Source organism: Galeopterus variegatus, unplaced genomic scaffold (genome assembly GCF_000696425.1).
Source record: "Galeopterus variegatus unplaced genomic scaffold, G_variegatus-3.0.2 Scaffold686, whole genome shotgun sequence".
NCBI classification, from domain to species: Eukaryota; Metazoa; Chordata; class Mammalia; order Dermoptera; family Cynocephalidae; genus Galeopterus; species Galeopterus variegatus.
Window position 1 is genome coordinate 121,524 of NW_007726797.1, and position 13,072 is coordinate 134,595.

At 33.2% G+C, this 13,072-nt stretch overlaps 1 protein-coding gene and 1 pseudogene across 5 annotated transcripts in view; both read left to right on the forward strand.

Annotated features, from left to right (window-relative positions):
• The window catches only part of RAP1GDS1 (RAP1, GTP-GDP dissociation stimulator 1), a 138,514-nt gene that overhangs the window by 28,987 nt on the left and 96,455 nt on the right, over positions 1–13,072 (forward strand). The gene's annotated exons all lie outside the window — the stretch shown is intronic.
• On the forward strand, positions 566–1,024 carry LOC103589417 (annotated as a pseudogene).

The following is a 13,072-nucleotide window of genomic DNA, read 5'->3' on the forward strand; positions in this document are numbered from 1 at the left end:
TTTCCTCTTAATTCATTATTTGGTTTACCTTCTTTACATTTTTTTTTTTTTTTTTTTTCCTTTTTTTATTTTTTTTTTTTTTTTTTTTTTTTTTTTACATTATATGCTTCTTTTAGTTGTTGTTACGTCCATTGTCCATGCTGGCTTATAGTCATAAGTGCTTATGATAAACTACCAAAGGTTCAGTTTTTACCAAATAAAGATAGCACTTGAAGAATGTAGGAGGCTCTCAGCTAAACTAAAGACATCAACTAAAAAGATGTTGACAATTCTTGATGAGTTGAGACTCCTGGATTGTGACAGAATAATGGCCACCTAAATCTGAATCTTTCCGCACATTCTCTAAAAATCCGTACAGATCAACAAAGGAATCAAATAAAACCAACTAACCATAATCCACGCCTTCAGCATTACTAGGAGTCAGACTTCAAATTATTAGGGAGAGAAATAAATATCCAAGTCTATCCTACTCAGCTTTAAAGACCACCATAGAGAGTCCGAGTGGAGCACGTGAGCCAAATAGTTTTGTGGTTGCATCTCAGCAACCAGTAGAGCTTACAGCAGCATGGCTGACCACCTGACCAAAGAGCATGTTGCAGAATGCAAAGGAACTTTTTCACTATTTGACAAGGATGGTGATGGAACTGTAGCAACAAAGAAATTGGGAACTGTAATGAGGTCTCTTGGGCAGAATCCCACAGAAGCAGAGTTACAGGATAAATGAAGTGTAGATGTTGATGGTAATGGCACAATTGACTTCCCAGAATTTCTAATAATGATGGAAAGACAAATGAAAGACACAGCAGTAAAGAAGAAATTAGAGAAGCATTCTTTGTGTTTGATAAGTAAGGATGGCAATGCTGTACTAGTTCAGCAGAGCTTCACCATGTGATGACAAACCTTGGAGAGAAGTTAACAGTTGAAGAGGTTGATGAAATGATCAGGAAGCAGATATTGATGGTGATGGTCAGGTAACTATGAAGAATTTGTACAAATGATGACATCAAAGTGAAGACATGTACAGAATGTGTTAAATTTCTTGTACAATATTTTTTATTTTCCTTTTCTTTGTGACTTATCTGTAAAAGGTTTCTTCCTACTGGCAAAAAAAAAAAAATGCATGTATAGTAATTAGGACTTCATTCCTCCATGTTTTCCTCCCTTATCTTTGTCCTGAAACCTTATTTTAGAAAATCAATCAAGTAACATGTTGGAAGTGGCTTACTCTGGGTATATCTAAGCCCGTCTGCACATTTAAACTTAGATGGAGTTGGTCAAATGAAGGAACATCTGGGTTATGCATTTTTTTTTTAAGTAGTTTTATTTAGGAACTGTCAGCATGTTGTTGTTGAAGTGTGGAGTTGTAGCTCTACATAAACTGGACAGTCAACAATAGGTACTTAAAAGTTGTGCTATTGCAAAATGGGTGTATCATCCAGGTACGTGTACACTATTTTTATTGCTGGTCCTTTACCAGAAACATTTATCTTTTATTGTTAATTGCTTTTTAAACTTTATTTAGCCACTTAAAATCTGCTTATGGCACAATTTGCCTTAAATCCATTCCAATTTTTATATTCGTTTTCTAATAAAAAAAAAATTACAATTTACAAAAAAAAAAAAAAGACACTGTAGAGAGAGATCAGTCAAGACTGCAAGAACCTAAATGAAAAAGAGGAAAGGGGAATAGGGAACCAGGAGCCCAAAGGTGATAATACACAATTAAAAGTTGCCTTTAGAAAGAAAAATTCCTACCCAAGTGGGAAAATACTAAGATCTGGTCTTAGATTAGATTAGAGCATTGGCTACTTAAAAGTGTATAGTACCCCAAGCTACCAGTCAGGAGAGTACCACTTTTAGGGATGAAGGAGTTGTTTCCTCATGTATACTTGGTGGTGAAAAGAAGGAAGCAAGAAAGGGAAATTAAGTGTTCTGTAGAAATAAGAAAACCACAAAATCAGAAGACACACTAATCACCCCATTTGGCTTCAGTTCAGAAGCGGGAGCTTTTGAACCAAGATACCTACGCATTTTTCCAAAATCTTTACCCTTACTGCATACAACTTTTATTACTAATTAAGGAAAAAATAATACACTCAATATGAAATTTCAGATGAGATATACACAAAGGTGCTATAAGGACAGAAGCAGAAAATAAGAATCAAAACATTTTAGCTATTAAAAATTTTCCTCCTAAAACATCCATGAAGCAGTTGGCAGTAACAGAACACCATGACCAATATTGAACATCCTTAAGCAAGCCTTTACAGATATGAAAAGAAAATACCCTCAAGTCAGAAATTCAGAAACTCGGAACAATGTAGGTAAACACTGCAAAGATATGAAATGAGAGGTGATCAGAAGAAATTGAAAAAAAAACCAGAATAATTTTAGGAATTTAAGTCTAAATTACATAGTTCCCAAGGAAGAATAGAAGTGACTGAAAATTTAATAAGGTGCATTGAGATTGAGGAATGAGTTGAAAATAGACAAAAGAATGAAAACAAAATAAGGGATCAGAGAGAAGATGATCAATATAGAAGGTAGTAAGTAAAAAAGATCCAACATACATGTAATTGTAATCCTCAAGAAGAAAAATAAAACAATGAAATATAGCTAATATTTAAAACTATAAACTTTGCAGAAGTAAAGGAAGACCATAATCTACATATTTAAAGGGCCCACCATGTACTTGTGCAAATTAACTGGGAACATCAACTCAAAGACATAGTATAGTAAAACTTTTAGACTTTAAAGGTAAAAACAAGCACAAAGGAAAAAATCCTCAAGGCCTCTGTGCAAAAAGATCAAGTTATTTAAAAAGGAAAGAAAATCAGACTGGCATCAAATTTTTCAATAGCAATATACTATTCAGTAATGAAACAGTTATTCAGTAATGAAACAGTATTTTCAGGTAACTCAAGTAATCATAATTTTTATTGAGCCAAGCTGTTCAGTAAGCTGTTCAGTTAATAATAGAAGCAAGCTTTAACTGTGGTACTGGGTGCTGTTTGCTCTCTGATATGCTTTGAAGCACTGTACTTATAAGAGGCAAAAAAAAAAAAAAAAAAAAAAAAAAAAAAAAAAAAAAAAAAAAAAAAAAAAAAAGTGAAAATTTGAGGGTCCACAGCTTTTATTTTAAAGTCTGCCTTAAAGAGAAAACACTGAAATGACTAGACGTATGTGGTTTGGAACTACTAATTTCTATATACTATTACAATTCTCTTTTATTTTCTTTCATAGAGAATCCACATACCTCTTAACTCAGTTATGCTACCAACTTAACAAAGACTTCAAAGCTATCTATTAATAGATAACAAAGCAAAATCTCACAGACTTCTAAATACAGCACAACGCTGGGTCCACCAAGGGCACCCCCCACACCAAAAGAACATTCAGTAGAATGAGGCCCTAGATCAGTTTGAGGCTAGAACTGAAGCTTTTTCCATTGGTATTTGTAGTTAGTGATTGAAGCCTTGGCAGAGAATCTGGGTTTGCTAACATTAGCTAATGAAAAAACTTCTTATGTTCCTAACAGAGAGTAAATGTGTAAGAGAAATATGATTTGAAATGATGCTGTGTGCTAAATATATACTGAGGAAGATTTGCCATCCTCAGTATTTATAGTACCAGTATTGACTTACTACTACTAAGGACAATACTCTTAAGTTATTCTTAGGGAAGAAGTGATGAGTTTGTGCTGCTGTATCTTCCTAACATTCTTTTTCATCAGGGTTCCATGTAACTCTTCATCTACAACTAGCTGTGTGTAGTCTGTGGCCACATACTTGACTGAAGTTAACTGGCTTCTCTAATCATAAAAGCACTAAGCCAATGTGTCAGGCCATTTGTGCTGCTATGACAGAATACCACAGACTGGATAATTAACAAATATTAGAAATTTATTTTCTCACTGTTCTGGAGGCTGTGAAGTCCAAGATCAAGGCACTGGCAGGTTTGGAGACCGGTGAAGTGCTGTACCTCATTGATGGTGCCTTGTTACTGCACCCTGACATGATGGAAAGCAGAAGAGAAGGAGAGCAAGAGAGAGCAAGCCAACTCTCTGAAGCCTCTTTTATAATGGCATGAATCCAGTCATGAGGGTGTAGCTGTGATGACTTGATCACTTCCCAAAAGGTCCCCACCCCTGAATACTGGGGATTAAGTTTCAACACATGAATTTTGTGTGGGGCACAACATTCAAACCATAGCACCCAGTATGTCAAAGAACATGAGGCATGTAAATTGGCCTTTCAATTGGTATAATGAATTGGGAATTAATTAATATTAATATCTGAATAAGAATAATACTCAACAGAAAGGTATAGTTTGATATTTAAAGGAAAACAGCTTAAAGTAATGAGTAGATTGATTAAATTAACCTGTTTTTTAAGTGTCTTCACTGTGACTGTAGATGTTTGAACCTGAAATTAAAGGTAAGGGCAGTATCATGACACTTTTTACTTCCTATAGTACTTGAAAGTCCAGGTGGGTTGCATTTCCTCTAGAAAGCTTTTTTACGTGGTCTAAGTGCTTTCACTTTTACCTCTTATATTTCAGATTTCCTGAGTATCCATTTGGCATTGAAAAACAAAGATTAAAGTTTCATTATTAGGTTGACTTTGGGATCTATAAATGAGACATTTTGGAAGATACAGTTGATCCTTGAGTAACTCAGGGGTTAGGGGCACCAACCCCTCATACGGTTGAAAATCCAAGTATAACGTGACTTCCACAAAACTTAACTATTAATAGCCTACAATTGACTGGAAGCCTTAGTGATAACGTAAAGTCTTTTAATACATGGTTTGTATGTTGTATGTATTATATACTGTATTCTTATAATAAAGTAAGCTAGAGAAAAGAAAATGTTAAGAAAATCACAAGAAAAAGAAAATATACTTACAGTACTATACAGTATTTATTGAAAAACATTTGCATATAAATGGAACTGTGCAGTTCAAACCTGTGTTGTTCAAAGGTCAGCTGTAATAAAATTTAGTGAATCATTGTTTTTCCTAATGGAAGCTTCATTGCAAGATATATATATTCTTGTTATTATTATAATTAATTTATTTGTATTAGGTTCAAAAATTTATTTTGATATACAAGGGTACTTCAAAAGGTTCATGGAAAGATTGGTATTATTTTTTAATTCTGTTTTTCACAAACTTTTTGAAATACACTTGTGTGATGTAAGGTGAGGATCTAATTTTATTATTTTTTTCTAGATAATCAATTTTCCAAGCGATTTTCCTGTGTTGTTTAATCAGTCCCTTATTGGTCAATAATGCTCCTTTTATCATATAATAACCACTTAGTTTAATAGAATTGCGTCAGTGTCTGGGTTTTATTCTGTCCCATTAATCTATTATTGTGCTATTGCCATGCTATTTCATTTATGGTAGCTTTATGGAGGAAATTTCCTGTTATAAATGTTTTGGAAATTTTTATTTTCATGGTTTTGTTATGTCAAAGAAGTTTTAGAAATATTTTGTCACATTCCTGAAAAAATCCTATGGAATTGTAATAAGCCATAAAATTGATTTGAGTAAAATTTAAAACTTCTCAGTATTTTGTCTGCCAGTCTAAGAGCATAGTTTATATCTTCTGCTTTTCAAGTCTTCTTTTTATGTAGTCAAGTATTCCTATGTATTTTACATTTTTTGTTGCTGCAAATAGATTTTTTTCCCATTATAACTTCTAAGTGGCTGTTGTTGAAAATCAATTTGAAAGATATATTGATTTTTATATTTTTATTTGTATTCAGCCATCTTCTGAACTCATTTATTAGTTAAAATAAATTTTTAGCTAGTTTTCTTGAGTTTTGCAGTCAGAACATCTACAAAATGATACTTCTGTTTCTTTTTCCCCTTATAATTAAAGCTGACTTACTGTGTTGTCTTGAATTTCCAGCAGAATAGTAAATTACAGTGATATGGTTAGTATTGTATTTTTGTTTCTGATATCATCATCATTATTATTATTATTATTATTTCTGATGGTTGGCTGATACAGGGATTGAAACCCAAACCTTGGTGTTATCAGCACCACGCTCTAACCAATTGAGCTAACCAGCCAGCCCAGTATTTGATATTAGTGGTAGTGCTTCTAATGCTTTGCCATTAAATATAACACCTCTTGATTTTATATAAAAGTCCTTTTTCATTTTAGGAAAATTATTAAAGAATTATTCATTCATTCATTCATTCATTCATTCATTTTTTAAGATGACTGGTAAGGGGATCTTAACCCTTGACTTGGTGTTGTCAGCACCATGCTCACCAGGTGAGCTAACCAGCCATCTCTATATAGGGATCCAAACCCGTGGTCTTGGTGTTATCAGCACCACACTCTCCCAAGTAAGCCACAGGCCAGCCCAGAATTTTTTTTTTTTAAATCAACAGTTTTTCAATCATAAATCCTTGGCCAGTATCTTTCTTTGTGTATTCAAGGACGAATATTTACCTAATGAGAAATAGTACATAAAGAATAATTAAAATTGACAATATGTATACATATATATTAGAATTAGTTACTATTAAATGGTCTGATAAACATTATAGGAAATTAATCTAGTAAAGTGTAACCTCAAAAGTTTTCAAAACTATATTCTGTAAAGCATTATTTTTGCTACCAGAAAATTGTTTTCAATTACAAGGTAATATATCAGCCTTTAAAGTATATCTGTAGCTATAAATTTATGTATTCATTTATTTGTTAGTTTATATTTATATTACTCAAGCCTGAAAATGTGAACTTGATTGCTTATGATTTTTCTTTTTTAAATGTAGTTTTATATAGATTTGCATAATAAGTTTCTAATGTCATACAAATTTTAGTATTTCAAGATTTAATGATATATAAATAGAAATTCTTTTGTAAATTACAACATTTTTTATTTTAAAATTTCTAACATTTGGCCTTAGAGGGAAAGAGAAAAACATCTAGCTAGAAAAGTAAGTAATTGAAGTAAATTCCTTTCCTTTTGGGAGAATTTTGTATGACTTTTAATTCAAACAAATCTGTAGTTTATCCATTACATTAAAACTGGAAGAGATGTCACACCATGGAAGTATGTTTTATACCAAGTTAATAAATAAAAGCAAAGTTACATTATTTTTCGTTGTTACTCATTTATTATTTACTATAATTTTTATTTTTTAAGTTATGAATGTATGTGAATATTAATGAACAACTGCAAGTTTGTTGAAATGGGAAAAATAACGGAAACATTGAAGACAAAATACATAGTAGAAGATTAATTCTGTGCTTAAGAAGTCAACATAAGGGAAGGATAGCCAAGAAATGGGAAAGATCCCAAATTAAGCAAGAACTTATAGAATTCTTGTAGCACATTAAAAAAAAAGAATGATTCTAATTGAAGAAATGTATGTTAAGTCAGAAATACTTGTATTTCTTCTTTACTTAATATAAGTTACTACTACTTTGCTTATTATTGCTTCACAATAAGATCTTGATGAAAAATGCTAAGGGCAAAAGTATTACATGCTGTATTCTTAACTATGTGTGGTTCATGGTCATTTTACTCTCATAAATTACTAATAGTTGAAGAAATGTAAATATTTCATATTTTTGTAAGGAAGGGTTCAGGTATAATTTTCTTGGCTAATATTCATATAATGGGCCATATAATACAGAGAATCATTATTTGGATTAATTTTTTAAAGATAAAATAATATTAGATGCTCTACATTGTCAGATATATTCACTTGGAAATTTGGGTTGTTTTGCAACCACTTAAAAAACAAACAATGCATTATATTATTCTCTTGAGGTTGAGGAAAGCTAACACATTTGGATGGAGTGAAAGTCTTTTTTTTTTTTCTGACTCTGTAGTTATACAGGATTTTTGAGGCAGCAGTTAAGAACTCTGAAATTTCATGATTCTATACATCAGTTATTTATGTCTAGAGTAAAAGGAAGTCCACTTACTAAATATAGCTGGGCCTGTTAGAATATTTGGTGGGTATTCAAATACAATTGAGTTCATACTGTCGTGGTAGGTCATGCTGCTGTCTGTCATTAAATATTAAATACCTAGTTTGAAGTAAGATTTGGAACATTTTGTGCAGTCACATCATGCTGTGATGAGGTGAAGATTTAGACTACACATCTCTCTGTCTTCAAGTCTCAGTCATTCATTTATTCAACACTTAGTACAATGTTTGGCATATACTAGATAAATACTATCTCCCGTAAGTTTATTATTTTGTGGTAGAGACTGATAAGTAAATGTAAAATTATGGATTATTATAAAAAGTGCTATAATAAGAGTATGTTCGATGTCTGATGAGAGTACATATATTTATTGACTTTAATGTAAAAATAGCTATGTTAAATCAAAAGGGAATAATCATAAAAGAATGAAAGTCAATAGGAAATGATCTGACTCTAGTACTTAATTCAACTTATTAAAAGTTTCACCTCAGGGCCGGCCCGGTGGCGCACTGCTACAGTGCGCCGCTTGGGAGCGTGGTGGCACTCCCGCCGAGGGTTCGGATCCACATACAGACCAGTTCCCGCTCACTGGCTGAGCGAGGTGCGGGCGCAACACCGAGGGTTGCGATCCCGTTGCTGGTCCCGGTCCGGTACGGGCGTGACACTGAGGGTTGCGATCCATTGCCGGACACGAAAAAAGACAAAAAGGAAAAAAAAAAAAAGTTTCACCTCTACAGCTTTTGATTGAATTGGTTTTTTTCAAAAATTGTTTTAGAAGACACTAGTAATAGTTACTTTATATAAAACAGAATGAACTTAGTTATACTGTGTTATACTTGAATGACTCTAATAATGAGCATTTGATATTTTTGGTTCATGGACCACTCTTTGAATAACAGTGTGCTAGATCTGTCCTATCCAATCTTGTAGCCACTAAGCCACATGTGATTATTGAGCACTTGAAAGGTGGTTAGTTGAAATTGAGCTATAATTTCAAACTTAGTACTACAAAAAGAATAGAAAAATAACTTAACTTTTATATTGATTACATGTTAAAATGATAATCATTTATATAAATAAAATGTCTATTAAACTTAGTTTCATCTGTTCCTTTTTACCTTTTTTAATGTCATTGTTAGAAAATTTAAAGTTACCTATGTGGTTCATGTTATTATTGTCCAATGTGGCTCCATTGGACAACAATGGCCCAGACCAATGCTTCTTAAACTTTAAGGTACATAAAATGATTTGGAGAGCTCGTTAAAACACAGATACTTGGAACCTATCTCCAGAAATTCTCATCTAGTAGTTTTAGGGTAGAACCCAAGAATTTTCATTTCTAATAAGCTTCCAGAGGATGCTGATGTGCTAGTCTGTGGATCACACTTTACATTGCAAGGTTCTAATGTAGACAACATCTTTTCAGTGGGTTAAAAAGAATGCTGTTTAGGATGAATCAAAGGCAATACTAATGTTCACATAATTTGTTATCTGGTCAGTTCTACAAATAAGATACTGTCGTACTATCTAGAGGGATATAAATATAAGCATTGTTCTAGGCCTTTGAAGGAAAAATTATAGAATTTTGTCAAAGACAATTTTTTAGAAGAATATGTATTTGTTATTGCTATTTCTTATAAATAAAAGAAAAGAAAAATACAAGCGTTTGTCAGATGGGAAAGTAAGACTTAGCCTATCATTTCTAAGACAACAGAATTTACTTACATATCTAAAGAAAGGAGAGGAAGAAAATTGTAGAAAAAATCTTATATACTTAATAAAGGTCCAGTTGTGTGTAACACAGAGAGACCTTTTATCCAAAGTAATTTCTTTTTCCTAGATATTTTTGCTCACTTCTGTATTCTTGAAAATGGGTAGTCAGGGGAAAAAGATAAGGCAAGGAGAAGTCAGAGTTACAGGAGGAGGAAGAAAGGGTATGGTAAATAATAATAGAAAGCAGTGAGGAAATAGATGATTTTACTAAAGTTTGGTGAACAGAGTTTAATAGTGTCTTCTATTATGATACATGTAGACCTGTTTACTTCACTATTCTCAGATCATAGACTCATCTCAGTTTACATTTTATAAACACCTTACTAACCCAGTCTCCAGCTAGTAATCCTTTCTGTCTCATCTTTGGAAAATAGTTACTCAGTCTTTATGAAGAGCTCCATTCTTTATGAGAGGATCTGTTTCTTCCTCCCTGCAGCTACTACTCATCTGTCCTATTTCTAGCTCTTGGATAAACACATTATGCTTTCTCCCTAACAAACTTTCTGTGTTTGAAGATAGCTATCTATCTTAGTTGGTCCTTGCAAAAGACAAAAAGACAGTAAAGTGTTGATAAAAGATGGTAGAGCAAAGATTGACAGTATTTTTTTCTAATACCAGTGAGGCATGTTTGTGTTCTTACTTGGAAATATTTGTTGGAAGGGCTCAGATGATCATTTTTTCTCAGAGCAATGGTGTTATTAGTTCAAGTTCTCCAGAGAAATATATATTAGAGAGGGATTTATTTTAAGAAATTGGCTTGTACAATTATGGGGGCTGGCAAGTCCAAATTTGCAGAGTGGGCCAGCAGGCTGGAGACCTAGGGAACAGCTGATATTGCCATTCGAGTCTGAAAACTGTCTGCTAGCAGAATTCAGTCTTGCTTGCGCAAGTTAGTCTTTTGTTCTATTCAGGTCTTCAACTGATTGGATGAGGCCCACCCACATTATGGAGGGCAAATCTGCTTTACTCAAAACCCACTGATGGCAGGGAGGAAGGGAGGGGGGTTGGAAAGTGATAGGTCAGGCAAAGGGCATAAAGAAATATCACAATTTGTAAGAATGAATATGCTAATAAATTAAAAAATTTAAAGTGAAAATTAAAAAATAAATAAATGTTAATCTCATCTTAAACATCCTCTCAGAAACTTTCAGATTGTTTGACCAAATACCTGGGTACCATGGTACCTGACACATAAAATTAACCATCACAAGTGGAACATACATTTCTACTGAAGTATCAAAATGGATTGTGTGGTACAGTAGTTATGTTTTGGGATAACTGTTAGTGAGGAATGCCATTAGCAGTAGAATTTTTCACTCAAGAATCTGTAATTGGCTTTGCTGAGGTTTTTCATGACTGACTTTTTAATATTTATTGAAATAAACCCCAACATGAGGTTCCAAAAGGCAGAATAAGTTTTGCTTTTTTTAGACATATAGATTCAAAGTCTAAGTTTTAGCACGCAATGTTCTGTGAGGTGAGTTCATTTTAGATGCTTGTAATTTTCTCTTCCCATAGTTGAGTGTTATACATCTTTTCATTGTACTAAAGGAGCAAATGGTGTTTTCATTTGGCTCATAATAACTTAGTTATGGATTGATCATCTTTTCTTTTTGATGTGGGCATGTGGGAGGGATAATATGAAAGCAAGGTAATTTTCTACAATGATTTCTGAAGGTTTAAGGAACATTTTTGCATATATTTGCTTTTGAAAAAATATAATGTAAAACCTGATTAGCTTAATGCAAAGTGAAAAGTTTAGTCTCTGCACTAGCTAGTGATTAGTAATTCTACAAAAACAATTTTTTTAAATTTTAAAAAAAACTATTCTTGGCTTCAAAATTCTTGATGAGAAAATTCTTAAAATATAAGACAGTTTCTTTATAAGCTCAATCCTCTTTTCTTTTCTTTTCTTTTTTTTTTTTTTTTTTTTCCCGCGCTCCCAAGTGGCGCACTCTCCAGTGCGCCACTGGGCCGGCCCGCAATCCTCTTTTCTGATGGAATTAATTACAACTACTACAGTATCAATAAATGTAACTCAGTTGCTTTGTCTTTAGTATTCCCATAGCAGTTTATTCATTCCTCTATTGGAATATATGCAATATATATTCATTATTTGTATATGCCTAGTCCAGTAACAAACTGAAAAGCTTGATATGGCTAGCAAAAAAGTTTTCATTTATTCACTTATAAACTCTGAGGGCAGGAATGCAGTTCTACCCACCAAGCATTAATTAGGTACCACCATGCATTAGTTGGTGCCTTGTCCTGAAGGGGTTAGGGCTCTAAATAGATTAGTAATCGTTAAGTTTTAATGCAGTATATTATATAACAGAGCTAATTACAAAGTTTTGCAGAAATAGAGAGCTGGATTCAACTCATAATTGTAAGAGTTTTTCAAAGTGTCACAGAGGGAATTACATTTCACCTGGGTCCTGATGGATAAATGGGCATTTTATAGATTACTCTTATCTTCTCCTTCTACCTGGCTTTTTTTCAAATCTTGGATAATACCTTTCACAACTTCTCAATACTGGTAGCCTTCAGCTGCTGGCCAAAATTCACCCAGTGTTATAGAATATTGCTATTACAGATTTAGGGTCTGTAGCCACAGCTAGTAATGCTCTTAAACATTCCTTCTTTATAGAATGTATTTTTCTCCTTTTCTGCCAAGAATGTGCTTTATTGTCCTTAAAAATTCAGCTCAGATGTTACCTTATTTGTGAACATTTGCATATTTATATAGCTGTGATTGCTTCCCACTATTCCTTGTACATAACGTCCATGGTGTTACCAGTCACATTGAATTGTGATAATTTATTAACCTCTCTTTCTCTTATTGGACAGCTAGCTTGCAGACACTATGATTTGTGTCCTCTTTATCGTATATTTCTGACTTAATGGGGACTCCTTGGGTGATGTCATCCACTCCCGTGTCTTTGACTACCAAATATGTGCTAACAACTCAGAAATGATTACAATGTTGTGTGTGAGTATTGGGGGTTGGAGGGTAAGTTTGATAAACAGGACCAAGGGCTGCTGAATTTTGAAAATACAGTTTATATTATGCAGGTAAATACGGGGGCCTGAGGATTGTGGGAAGAAGAACATCCTAAGCAAAGAAAGCAACATGTACAAAATCACAGCAGTGGGAAAAAAACCTAGTCCAGTAACAAACTGAAAAGCTTGATATGGCTAGCAAAAAAGGATACATGCAAAAGATGAAAACTGGAAAGGGAGTAACAGACCATATTATGAAAGAACTTTTATGCCATGCTAAGACCATTGAAAAGCAAGTAGAAATCAGAATTGTGTTTTTTTTTTTTTTTTTTTTTTT